Raw genomic sequence first — 13,703 nt, forward strand, 5'->3', positions numbered from 1 at the left:
AAGCCTCTGCCAGGCCTGTACCATGGCATCCAACCCCAGCGGGGCTGGATGAGTGAGGGAGAACCAAAGTGGACAGTGGGACGTCCCTCGAGACGCAAAAGATCCACTTCCATTGGTCCAAACCTCTGCCATATCAGCTCCACCATCTCTGTATGGAGTCTCCATTCCCCGGGCCTCAGCCCTGCCTCGACAGGATGTCTACTCCCTGATTCTGAACCCCCGGGACATATATTGCTCTTATAGATATTTTCCCTTGGGACCATAAAATAATCTGATGCGCCAATCTGGATAGAGTGCGCGATCTGAGTCCCCCTTGTCGGTTCAGATAACCTTTGATGTCTGGGAGGAAGCTCCTCAGAGCCCTGAACACAGCCAACATTTCTAGGCAATTTATATGCCAAGAATGATGATGGTCCTGCCACAGACCCCTGGCAAAGCGGCCGATAACCGCGCCCCAGCCAGTGAGGGAAGCGTCTGTTGAAATGGTTTTCCGGCGACATGACGTCCCTAATACTGGCCCTTGGGATAAGAACCAAGATTTCTTCCATATTTATAAGGAACGAAGGGTAATCTGCGCGTAACCTTTATTATACGGAACGGATTCCCCTTGGGGGAAAAACCCCTTGGCTTTGAGCCACCACTGAAGGGGTCTCATGTGAAGAACGCCCAAAGGAATTATGTTGGATGCCACTGCCATGAGGCCCAGCAGTCTTTGAAATTGCTTTACAGTGATGGCCTGGCCTAGCTTTATCCCTGACACCATGGTCAGGATGGATTTCGATACATGTGGGAGACATACGTGCCTGCATCGTAACCGAATTCCATACCACGCCCAGAAAAGTAGTTTTCTGAGCTGGTTCTAACACACTTTTCCTAATGTTGAGTCTCAACCCCAATTTCTGAATGTGGCCAAGAACGACATCTCGATGCCGAATTGCAATTTCTCGAGACTGGGCCAATATGAGCCAGTCATCGATATAATTCAGAATATAGCTATCTTCGTCTCATTTTCGATATCCTGAAGCGGAGGACCGGCAGGGAAAAATCTAAAACGATTTTCGGCGTTCGCTGCTCATCATTTTAATTCCTCAGAATTAAATACAGCCAAAAACACTCGATAAGTGAAATACGGTCTGGATGGTAGGTTGAATTAAAATATCTAACTTCTTAAAGTCAGATAATATATTCCATCATTTCAATTCCATCATTTTAATTCATAAAATTGAATGCAGCCATAATCACCAGACAATACTGTTTTAATTTATATGGTCTCGTAATCTACCCGCTGCCTCGGCAAACGCGAGATTCGAGCCGTTTCAATATATTTGGCTTTCATCCCTCGAGAAGAAAGTCATCAGGTGCGAGGTTGAAACATCCGACAGCGCACGGATTGCACGCGTGCCGATATATTTCTCAATGAACACTGCCAGCACCTTTCTCAGGAGCTGATTGTGAATGCCTCGCACCCAAACAGTATTATTTCACAGATCGCGCTTGTCCCTTTTATTGCAAACTTGTAATCTAAGCGCTGCCTCGGCAAACGTGAGATTCGAGTAGTTCACAATATCATCTCTTCGAAAACAAAGTCAACGGGCGTGAGGCTGAAACACCCGAAATGCACGGCTGTGTGCGTCGAGATATTTCTTAATAACCACAGCCAGCACCCTCAGGAGCTGACTGTGCATGCCTCGCACCCACACAGACTCTTTATTGCAGAGTAGCCATCATCTACACGCTGCCTTGACAAAAGCGAGATCCGAGCTACTATAGATTCTGTATTGCAATGTAATGGGAAAACTTTTTATTTTTGGGTTACAACAACACCGGCGAGTGTGACTCATGTTCCTCGTTCCCGATGCTGAGCACATCCACTTCCTCAGAAGCGGGCACTCGTCACGGGCAGAAGAAGCCACATCCCGGGCTTCTGCGTCGTGAGCGAGCGTTATAGAATCTGCGGATGATGAACAAGAAAGTGCCTCGGCAGTCTCGTTCTCATCCGCGAGATCCTTCTGCGATCCCCACGATCTAAGCCACCGCGCCGCCTCAACGGACGTGGGACCCGAACCGCGGGGATCGCGGGGAGCCAAGCACTCTATAGTACTTTCACAGTGTTCACAGGCAGCCCCCTCAAGAACTGCCTGTGCGTGCTGCGCTCCTAACAGTGTACACACAACTGATGCGTGTCCCCACCCGTGAGAAATATAGGGCAGGGGTGCACACATAGTGTATCTTTCACTCGCCATAATAAAGAGGATTTCACTGACAAACAACATCAAATAAGACAGACAGTTTCACAGAGAGCACTTGCTGAAGAGCAAAAGCTAATGTGTGTGTGTGCTAGCGTCACTTTTATGCATCCGGTTATGCCATCACATGTTACGTCATGACGCAACACCAATCAAGATTGGATTAGTTTCATTCATACTTCAGAGGCGCACGCTAAAGGAGCGTCCCCAAAGAGTCGTTTTCAACGACGCAGTGTGCGAGTTCCCTCGAAAGGGAACTGCATCTTTACCTGGAGCTGTGGAAGTGAATAAAGACATCAAACAACTCTGAAGTCATTTACATGCATTGTAATCATAATAGCTGTGTGTCAATTTGTTTGTACAGTGTTTTTCTAAGCAGCTTTACAGAGTTTTACGATAATTCCCGAAATCGATTCAGAAGCATTACTGTCATTTCTCTATTCCTTCTCTAACCTGAAAAAGATGGAAATAAGTGTGAGGTCGCTAACTAAGATGTGGTCTGTTTGGATCCTCAAGATGACCCAGAACTGCCCCAGTCTAACCAAACTCACGTGAGAAACATCTGGAATCTCCTCTGTCCTGTTTCTATGGGAATTTGTCTGTTGATAAGAACTGAGTATCTAATATTCAAAGGGATAGTCCATCCAAAAAGAAAAATTATGTTTTACAATATTGATGCTTTGTCTAAATGTAATACTTTAGAGTGCATGGTTTGTGTGAACAAATAAAACTATATAAACTATCAAGCATTTGAGATTTGCTTCATATAGATTATGTGACAGTTACTGTATTAAATTACTGTATATACTGTATATAGTTGTTGGGTTCATTTATGCTGTGATTCTAAATCTGTAAGGTTTTGTACAATTTATAACATTTTGGTGTATTAATACTAATAATCCTATTTACTAATTGATGATGTTTATTACTGAGGATTTTTTAATGTTTTAAAAAAAGGCTCTTCTGCTCACCAAGGGTGCATTTATTTGATGCAATATACAGCAAAAGCAGAATTATTGTGAAATATTTTACAATTAAAATAACTGTTTTCTATTATGAATATATTTTAAAATGCAATTTATTTCTGTGTTGGCAAAGCTGAATTTTCAGCATCATTACTCCAGTCTTCAGTGTCACATGATCCTTCAAAAATCATTCTAATATGATGATTTGATGCGATTTGAACGTACTGTGAGGGTCTGTTGGGAACGTTTGGCCGAATCTCCTGTCAGAGAGATCTTCAACTCCCACCTCCGGCAGAGCTTCGACCAGATCCCGAGGGAGTCTGGAGATATTGAGTCCGAGTGGACCATGTTCTCCACCTCCATTGTCAACGCGGCCACTCGGAGCTGTGGCCGTAAGGTCTCCGGTGCCTGTCGAGATGGCAATCCCCGAACTCGGTGGTGGACACAGGAAGTAATGGAGGCCGTCAAGCTGAAGAAAGAGTCCTATCGGGCCTGGCTGGCTTGTGGGACTCCTGAGGCAGCTGATGGGTCCCGACGGGCCAAGCGGACTTCAGCCCGGGTGGTTGTGGAGGCAAAAACTCGGGCCTGGGAGGAGTTCGGTGAGGCCATGGAGAAGGACTATCGGTCGGCCTCGAAGAGATTCTGGCAAACCGTCCGGCGCCTCAGGAGGGGGAAGCAGTGCCCTACCAACGCTGTTTACAGTGGAGGTGGGCAGCTGTTGACCTTGACTGGGGATATCACCGGACGGTGGAAGGAATACTTCGAGGATCTCCTCAATCCCGCCGTCACATCTTCCATTGAGGAAGCAGAGGCTGAGGGCTCGGAGGCGGACTCCTCCATCACCCAAGCTGAAGTCACCGAGGTAGTCAAGAAACTCCTCGGTGGCAAGAGATCCGATCCAAGAGATGAGATCCGCCCTGAGTACCTCAAGTCTCTGGATGTTGTGGGGCTGTCTTGGCTGACACACCTCTGCAACATCGCGTGGCGGTCGGGGACAGTACCTTTGGACTGGCAGACCGGGGTGGTGGTCCCTCTTTTCAAGAAGGGGGATTGGAGGGTGTGCTCCAACTATAGGGGGATCACACTTCTCAGCCTCCCTGGGAAAGTCTATGCCAGGGTACTGGAGAGGAGAATCCGGCCGATAGTAGAACCTCGGATTCAGGAGGAACAGTGTGGTTTTCGTCCCGGTCGTGGAACACTGGACCAGCTCTATACACTCTACAGGATGCTGGAGGGCTCATGGGAGTTTGCCCAACCAATCCACATGTGCTTTGTGGATTTGGAGAAGGCATTCGACTGTGTCCCTCGCGGCGGCCTGTGGAGGGTGCTCCGGGAGTATGGGGTCCGGGGCCCTTTGCTAAGGGCTATCCGGTCCCTGTACGACCGGAGCAGGAGCTTGGTCCGTATTGCCAGCAGTTAGTCAGACTTGTTCCCGGTGCGTGTTGGACTCCGGCAGGGCTGCCCTTTGTCGCCGGTTCTGTTCATAATTTTTATGGACAGAATTTCTAGGCGCAGCCAGGGGCCGGAGGGGGTCAGGTTTGGGGACCACGCGATTTCATCTCTGCTCTTTGCGGATGATGTTGTTGTGTTGGCCTCATCAAACCAGGACCTCCAGCATGCACTGGGACGGTTTGCAGCCGAGTGTGAAGCGGCTGGGATGAAAATCAGCACCTCCAAATCCGAGGCCATGGTTCTCAGTCGGAAAAGGGTGGTTTGCCCACTTCAGGTTGGTGGAGAGCTCCTGCCTCAAGTGGAGGAGTTCAAGTATCTTGGGATCTTGTTCACGAGTGAGGGAAGGATGGAACGGGAGATTGACAGGCGGATCGGTGCAGCTTCTGCAGTAATGCGGTCCCTGTACCGGTCTGTCGTGGTGAAGAAGGAGATTTCTCGATTTACCAGTAAATCTACGTTCCTACTCTCACCTATGGTCATGAGCTGTGGGTCATGACCGAAAGGACAAGATCCCGGATACAAGCGGCCGAAATGAGCTTTCTCCGCAGGGTGGCTGGGCGATCCCTTAGAGATAGGGTAAGAAGCTCGGTCACTCGGGAGGAGCTCAGAGTAGAGCCGCTGCTCCTCCACATCGAGAGGGGTCAGTTGAGGTGGCTCTGGCATCTTTTCCGGATGCATCCTGGACGCCTTCCCGGTAAGGTGTTCCGGGCATGTCCCACCGGGAGGAGACCCCGGGGAAGACCTAGGACACGCTGGAGAGACTATGTCTCCCGGCTGGCCTGGGAACACCTTGGTGTCCCCCCGGAAGAGCTGGAGGAAGTGTCTAGGGTAGGGCTGCACGATTTTGAGGAAAAAACCTAATTGCGGTTTTTCTGACAAATATTGCGATTGCGGTGCGATTTTCGATTTTTTTGGTTTTATTTATTTTAAAGCTTGAGTAAGCAAACTGTACTTTTTATGTAATTTATGTAATAAATATAACCTTATTGTAAAGTGTTACTGATTAGTTATACACCGATTCAGACGTCTCCTGAGTTCACTGTTGGAAATATCAGTTGTTTTAACCATTCATTAAAATGAATCGGTTCAAAGGAGTCATTAGTTCGCGAATTGGACGTGTCATGCGCGTTGTGTGATTATCCCAGCAGTTAGGACATGGACATCCAAGATTTCTGTCAACACAGAAAACATTTCATCACTGGATATTTTTTTTCGTTTAATTAAAGAGTTTTTTTTTTTTTTGTCAGTTAAATGTCCGGAACGCTTTTCAGCTCAATTTATTTTGCACAATTCACACCCAGCGATAATTCAGGGAGAAAAAAAATCTCCGAATGATCCACATGAAACTTTGGTCTTCCGACCTTTTACCACCGTGTCGATTTATTTTGATTAATATGTGCGAGGGAGAGAGAACAAGACAGCGCTTAGTTTGGAGACGGTGAAGTCTGTTTACACTTTCGCCTGGCTCCGAAGAGAGAGAGAGAATGCGCGCGCGCGACCGTCTCTCTCTCTCTCTGCTCGTTCTTTCAGTTAAACATGCGCCCTGTCACTCACAAGCGCAGCAGTTCATCTACATTACTCATATTTAAGCACTCTTTTGCTCCACGTCGTTCTTCGCGAATCCAAAATAAGTCCAAACAGCTGAAGTACAAGTGCTCCCCCGCTTCCTCTCCCGTCACCGAAGAAGTGCCTTCGGCCATTTCTGCGCAGTTACAAGCTTTTTCGAGGTACACGTTGTTGTGTGTTAGCTGCTTTGCTGCTGCCAGAAAGCCGGTACACTGCATACAACCTTGTAACTTTCCATTGCCATTTCTAATTGGCCAGCAAGCCAGGAACGCGAGATTCGACCATTTTGATTGGCTAATAGGTTTGTCACTCAAATGTCAGAGGCGGGGGAAAAAACCTCAGACTCCTGAGGTTAGGTTATTGCGGGAGTTAAAACCTCAATATCGATGCGATAAAGGTTAATCGTGCAGCCCTAGTCTAGGGAGAGGGAAGTCTGGGCATCCCTGCTTAGACTGCTGCCCCCGCGACCGGCCCCGGATAAGCGGTAGAAGATGGATGGATGGATGGATGATTTGATGCTCAATAAAAATGTATTATTATTATCAATGTTAAAAACAGTTGTGTACGATATTTTTCAGGATTGTTTGATGAATAGAAAGTTCAAAAGAACAGCATTTATCGGCTGTGCGCTTCAAAGGATGCAGCCCCTGAATTGGGACACAGCTTCTGTGTATTCACACACTGAAGACGCCTGAGAGCCGAAAAGTCTGTATTATTCCTCCATGTGTAAAATAAAATATGAATAAATAATAATTCTGAGTGGTAATGACAATTAAATTTTTTTTAATGAATTGAAAACCCTCAATTACAGGCGTGAGTCTAGAAATGTCCCATTCAGACAACAGCCTACAGTAGCATATGGAGTATAAACTCTTAGTAGTGACCAGTGTTGGGCTCATTACTCAAAAATGTAATACTACTCGTTACTAGTTACTCCTTTCAAAAGTAATATTACTTATTAGTTTCTGGCAACAGTAATTAGTTACACTACTAGTTATATCAGTTTTCCTTCACTCCCCACAGAAATTGTAATTTCATATCTTCCCCATAAACTTATTCTAAAATGTAATTAACAACATATTTCTGCCTCATCATTTGATCAAAATACACATTGGATCGCAGTCATAAGTTATTACAAACCACTCAATGGTGACTGATAGTGACTTTTAAGTAAAAGTGCTTTATTAATCTCAATAACTGTCATAGCTTTAAGCTAATTATAGCCAATTTCTCTGTTATCCATTTGTTTATAATGTATTTTATTAAAAAATAAATTAATAATAATAATAAATTCGTAAGAAAATGTTTAATTTTCCAAAAAGATTTTTAATTAGTAATATCATTTATATCAGAAAATTAGGAAAATAAATTTTGGAATTATTGGATTGTTGGATATCAAATAGGCAGTAGTGAGATGGTGGTGAGGCCAGAAATCTCTAAGTGGGCGGACCTTGGTGAAATAGGGTGGAGTCGGACCTCTATTTTATATACATATATATCCAATAATTCGGACAGAAATGTTGAAAATACTTTTTTTGGTAGGCTATAGGCTGAAACAAGACACATTTAGGCTATGTATAAAAAAATAATAGCTATTGAAAAACTAGAATATTTAACTGGAATATTTAATTTAGAGGTCGACCGATAGTGGATTTTACCGATAACGATAGCTAGGTTGGGCCATACTTGCCGATAACCGATTAATCAACCGATAGTTTTTAAAATTGATACTGGATAAAAACAAATTGCACCTTGATCATTCATGTTAGTTTGATGGTTAACAAATGGTAAATAAACATGTTAGTTTGATGGTTAACTATGGTTAACAAATAAAAACCTTAATTTAAAAATGTATTAGTACATGTTATTTAATAAACAAACAATGCACAATCCTTATACAGCAGTTATTAACCATAGTTAATGTTACATATGGAATTTTATTGTAAGTGTTATCATTTCATATAAATCCAAACAGTCATGCTTAAAGATGGCCAACTTTAAATATCTACAACGCCAGAGCATTGAAATGACATAAATATTACATGTATAGTCTCACACTTTTGCTTCTATTTTATAAACACTTGTTTTTGTAATCAAATCAAAATCAAAATAACAAAATATGTATTAAAGTGATGATGAAAAAATGACCGAAATCGAATGCTTTTCTGATTTATGTTTCTGTGGGCTGTATGCACATATCAGTTTGCTATCTTACGTCTCTAGCTTTAAATATGAAACTTCTCTGCATATTTAATGCATAAAAGTGACTAGCTGGATATAAACTAATGCAAATAGATGTTAACAATTGTGACATTAAACATTCGGGTCGGACTTAGTTTATTTTTGTCAGTGTTTTAACCACTTGAGGTACTAGCGTCCTCTCCGCCTCGAAGGCAAACAAACAAACTGTTGTGCTGTTCTTTCTCTACTAATGCAGCATTTAGTCAACAAATTAATCGCTTTATAATGATATGAAAAAATACCTTTTAGCTGTCGGTGGTTTAAACGCGCATCTGAGCGCTCTCCACGCAGCTTGTGCTTTCAGTGCAGCACGCAGTATCACGTGTCGAAATAAACAACACGAGGCATCAGTGATAGTTCTCTTACGAGAGTTCTCTCGTACTGCGTTTGAAAAACGCTATGGGAAAAGCCTCTTTTCACGAAACACTGAAGCAAAAAATTATCCTTAATTTTTCATATATGTAAAACGCGTTGCGGCAGCAGCAGACAGCTGAAGCAAGACGGCTTGTCTGCTCATTGGCTGCTCTGCGGCAACTGCATAAGCCTATCGAGCGCAGGCTGATGCAACATCAGACCAATGAGGGCGCTTCGCGCCCTCCTTGCCACTTCCCGCCGAAACGGGCGTGGCTTACCTCTATAAAAGGAGCTCGAAAGGCTGATTCACTCAATTTTGATCTCTTCAGCGAAGCGCACGCATCGCTGGATCACGGAAGCAAGCGTCGTTGAAGCAAGCACCTCAGCGGGACGAGCCCTCGAAGCCGCTGGCCAACGCCGCCTTCTACAGCCGTACCTGCTGCGCTTTCCGACGCACTATATCCTTTATTGCTCTGTCTGTGTGTGTGTTTGAGTGTTCTTGTACACTCATCCCCTAAAAGAGCTGCGTCTTTTTAAAGACGCCTTCTCATGCAGCGCTCGCGCTCGCTGTCGGTGAAACGCCTTCACCCCGAGCCTATTGCCTACGGTGACTCTGAGGACTCGCCGGGCATCCTTTCCGAGGCTGCCCTTCCTGGAAGCGGATGGCGGGATTAGTTTTTTCTTTACGTTACAAGAAAAGCTACCCTGCCTCTGCACGCGTCATTCACCGGCTAAGGAGAAAAGAGTGTTCTTAGTCCCACCGTCGGTCGGTCTGACCTCTTTTCTCTCACATTTCTCAGTTCCCTGTTCGGCAACTGGAAATATTCAGCAAACGCCGAAGTATACATGTTGACGCCGCTTTCAAAGCCTGTATCCCCCTGTGGCTCAGTGGTGGAATTATAGGTTTTCTACACGGGAGACCGGAGTTCGAATCCCGGTCTAGCGGCATATATTTATGCCGCCAATGCTTGATCTGTCAGTCCCCTGAAGGCGACTGCAGAGATGCATTTTGCAGCCAGCGAGCGCGTAGTACCCGCTTGCCTGCAACCGAACACCGTTTCTACGGTTCCCGTGCGTCACTGGCGAAAGGAGAATGGAGTGTTTTCTGCCCAGCTGAAACTGGGCGATATCCACTCTTCTCACATTCTGGCATTTTGCAGGCGTCTGAAAATGCAAATCACTCTGTTTGTTCCCCGAGAGGCAACTGCAGACGTGTTTTTCTGCTGCCCACGAGCACGTGGTACATGCCTGCAAGCAAAAGCCAGTGTGGATAATACTCGCGCTGACTTTGTCTATGTAACTTCACTGTGGTCCAGTGGTAGATTCTTAGGCTGTCGCGCGGGGAATCCGAGTTCGAATCCCGGGTCCGCGGCTGAAAATATTTTCTCCGCCGAATGCGAATCACTCTGTTTGTTCCCCGAGAGGCAACTGCAGACGTGTTATTTTGCAGCCCACGAGCACGTGGTACAGGCCTGCAAGCAAACGCCAGTGTGAATAATACTCGCGCTGACTTTGCCTATGTAACTTCACTGTGGTCCAGTGGTAGATTCTTAGGCTGTCGCGCGGGGGATCCGCGTTCGAATCCCAGGTCTGCGGCAGAAAATATTTTCGCCGCCGAATGCGAATCACTCTGTTTGTTCCCCGAGAGGCAACTGCAGACGTGTTATTTTGCAGCCCACGAGCACGTGGTACAGGCCTGCAAGCAAACGCCAGTGTGAATAATACTCGCGCTGACTTTGCCTATGTAACTTCACTGTGGTCCAGTGGTAGATTCTTAGGCTGTCGCGCGGGGGATCCGAGTTCGAATCCCGGGTCTGCGGCAGAAAATATTTTCTCCGCTGAATGCAAATCACTCTGTTTGTTCCCCGAGAGGCAACTGCAGACATGTTTTTTTGCAGCCCACGAGCACGTGGTACATGGCCGGACTTCTGCCGAAGCTCCGGCCATGACCGATGATGCTATATGTGTAAAGAGGATGCCCACTGCCTGGGCACCATCCCTACACACTAGCACAGCCCTTCACACAGGGCCCGTGCTCATATATTCGACTCGGGTCGATCACGCACACAACATAGTGAACGTGCCTAGTGCCCACAAACACTATGTTCTGCATACCTTGTGGTTTCTGTAAAGACGAAACCTGTGTGCATTCACTCTGCTCAGGCAGACAGTGCACTCATAAGGGCGTGATCTCTGGTGTCCCGGCCACGGCCGATGGTGCTATAAATGTAGTGTCGATGCCACTCCTCTGTGCCCATCCCTACACACAAGCACAGCCCTACACTTAGGGCTCGCGCGCAAAAAAAAAAAAAAAAAAAAAAATCGACTCGGGTCGATTGCGCTTCCAACATAGTAAAAGTGCCCACTTCCCAGTGCCCACGAACACTATGTTTAACAGATCACAGGCTCTCTGTAAAAACGAGACCTGTGAGCGCGCGCTCTGCTCAGGCAGACAGCGCGCCCAAAGCAGTAAATGTGCCCGCTCCCAGCCCACATCTGCTCGCACACATGAGTCCCACGGGACTTTCGCAGTCCTCCCTCACTCAGCTAAGCACTGTAGTAAGGTCGAGGACGAGCGTTCCGCCCGCTGTATTAAGCGCGCCCCCCGCCTCAAATGCCACAGGCATAACGCCTATGTTTGTGAGCCCCGAAGCGCCTCTGTCGCACGGCGAACAGAGCGCGCTCTGTATCCGGCCCTTAGGCAGCGCTTCCAGGGGTTTCGGACTGGGTCCTAGGCATTATAAAGAGAGGCTTCTCGCTACAGTTTTGTCGACGCCCTCCCCGCTACACAGCGCGCGTCGAAACTTTGGTGTCGTTGGAAGTAGCACACCTACTTCGCGCCGAAATATCAAAACTGATAAGCAAAGGGGCGATAGAGCGTGTTCCCCAAGCTCAAAGCGAACAGGGGATATACAGCAGATACTTTCTAGTCCCCAAAAAGGACGGCGGTATCAGACCCATTCTGGATCTAAGACGGCTGAACAGAGTGTTAGTGAAACGTGGTTTCAAAATGCTCACGACCAGCAAAATTCTCGCGCAGGATCGCCGAGAAGACTGGTTCATGTCGATAGATCTGAAGGACGCGTATTTTCAAATACAGATAGCGTCACACCACAGGCAATACTTGAGATTCGCCTTCGAGGGTCAGACATACCAGTATACAGTCCTGCCTTTCGGCTTGTCCCTGACACCTCGTAAATTTACGAAATGCATGGACGCAGCGCTCGCTCCTCTCGGACACAGAGGCATGCGAGTGCTGAACTATTTGGACGACTGGTTGATCCTAGCCCAATCACGATCTCAGCTCATAGAGCACAGAGCCATTTTACTCGATCATCTCGAGAATCTTGGTATCACGGTCAATTGGGTGAAGAGTTCACTGAACCCCAGTCAAACGATTTCGTTTCTGGGGGGTAGTTCTGGACTCACAATCTATGACAGCACAGCTGTCGCCACAGCGCGTGCTGAGCATTCAGAGCGCAGGCGAAGTCTTTCCGCCGTGGCGCTTTAACCCCGCTCAGTAAGTTTCAAAGGATGCTGGGTCTCATGGCCTCAGCATCATCAGTTCTCCGGCTGGGCTTGCTCCGCATGCGCCCGCTGCAGTTCTGGTTGAAAGCGCGGTTGACCGGTTGATTGCGCCTCAAGGTCGATCGGGACTGTGTCACAGCCCTGGTACCTTGGATGGCGAACGACTGGTACCGGTCAGGTGTAAGCCTGGGGACTTCCTCGAAGGTGAAGATGGTGTCGACAGACGCATCCACCTCGGGATGGGGAGCGCTGCTCGAGGGCAGACCGTGCTTCGGCCTATGGTCGGAACGAGAAAAGCTCCAACACATAAACTGCCTAGAAATGGTGGCAGTGCACAACGCGCTGACGCGATTTTGTCCCCACATCAAGGACCAACATGTCATAGTCCGTTCGGACAACATGGCTGTGGTGTCCTATATAAATCGCCAAGGCGGTCTGAGATCCACATCCCTGTACAGGCTGGCGAAACGCCTCCTACTATGGGCTCAGCACAACTTACGCTCGCTGAGAGCAGTGCATGTACCTGGGCTTCAGAATGTGGGCCCGGACAGACTGTCCAGGAACAACATTCCCCCAGGCGAGTGGTCTCTACACCCACAAACAGTACGGCTGTTGTGGGAGAGATTCGGCAGAGCAGAGGTGGACCTATTCGCGGCCCATGAAAACGCTCACTGCCCCGTGTTCTTTTCAAAGACCGACAGCGCGCTGTCCCGAACGTGGCCGCGCTGCCCGCTATACGCGTTTCCCCCCGTCTCCCTCCTGCCACAGGTGTTGGAACGGGTCAGGAAAACAAAATGTCCAATGCTGCTTGTGGCACCGTTCTGGGAGAACCAAGCGTGGTTCCCAGTTCTGATGCAGTTAGCAGACATCGCTCCATGGCCAGTGCCGGTGAGGAGAGATCTCCTCTCGCAGGCCAGGGGCTCGATTTGGCACCCACACCCGGAGCTGTGGTCCCTTCATGTGTGGGCGCTCAACGGATACCCGTTGGTCTCGCAGGGGGAGTCTTGAATACCATCACTGAGGCTAGAGCGCCGTCGACCCGGCGGCTCTATGCTTCGAAGTGGTCGGTTTTCTCCAGCTGGTGTACAGCTCGGAGCCTTTCACCCCTCGAATGTGAGGATACGGAGGTTCTCTCCTTCCTGCAAGAGCTGTTGGATAAGGGCAGATCCCCTTCCACGCTCAAAGTGTATGTGGCGGCTATCTCAGCGTTCTCTGCTTCAGCGCTAGGTTAGTCGCTGGGAAGGAATGATTTAGTCATCCGCTTCCTCAGGGGAGCCAGGAGTCTGAATCCACCCAGACCTCCTTCAGTCCCTGTGTGTGACCTTTCTACGGTCCTGGCGGCCATGAAAGG

Source organism: Abramis brama (genome assembly GCF_963993115.1).
Source record: "Abramis brama genome assembly, chromosome: 8".
NCBI classification, from domain to species: domain Eukaryota; kingdom Metazoa; phylum Chordata; class Actinopteri; order Cypriniformes; family Leuciscidae; genus Abramis; species Abramis brama.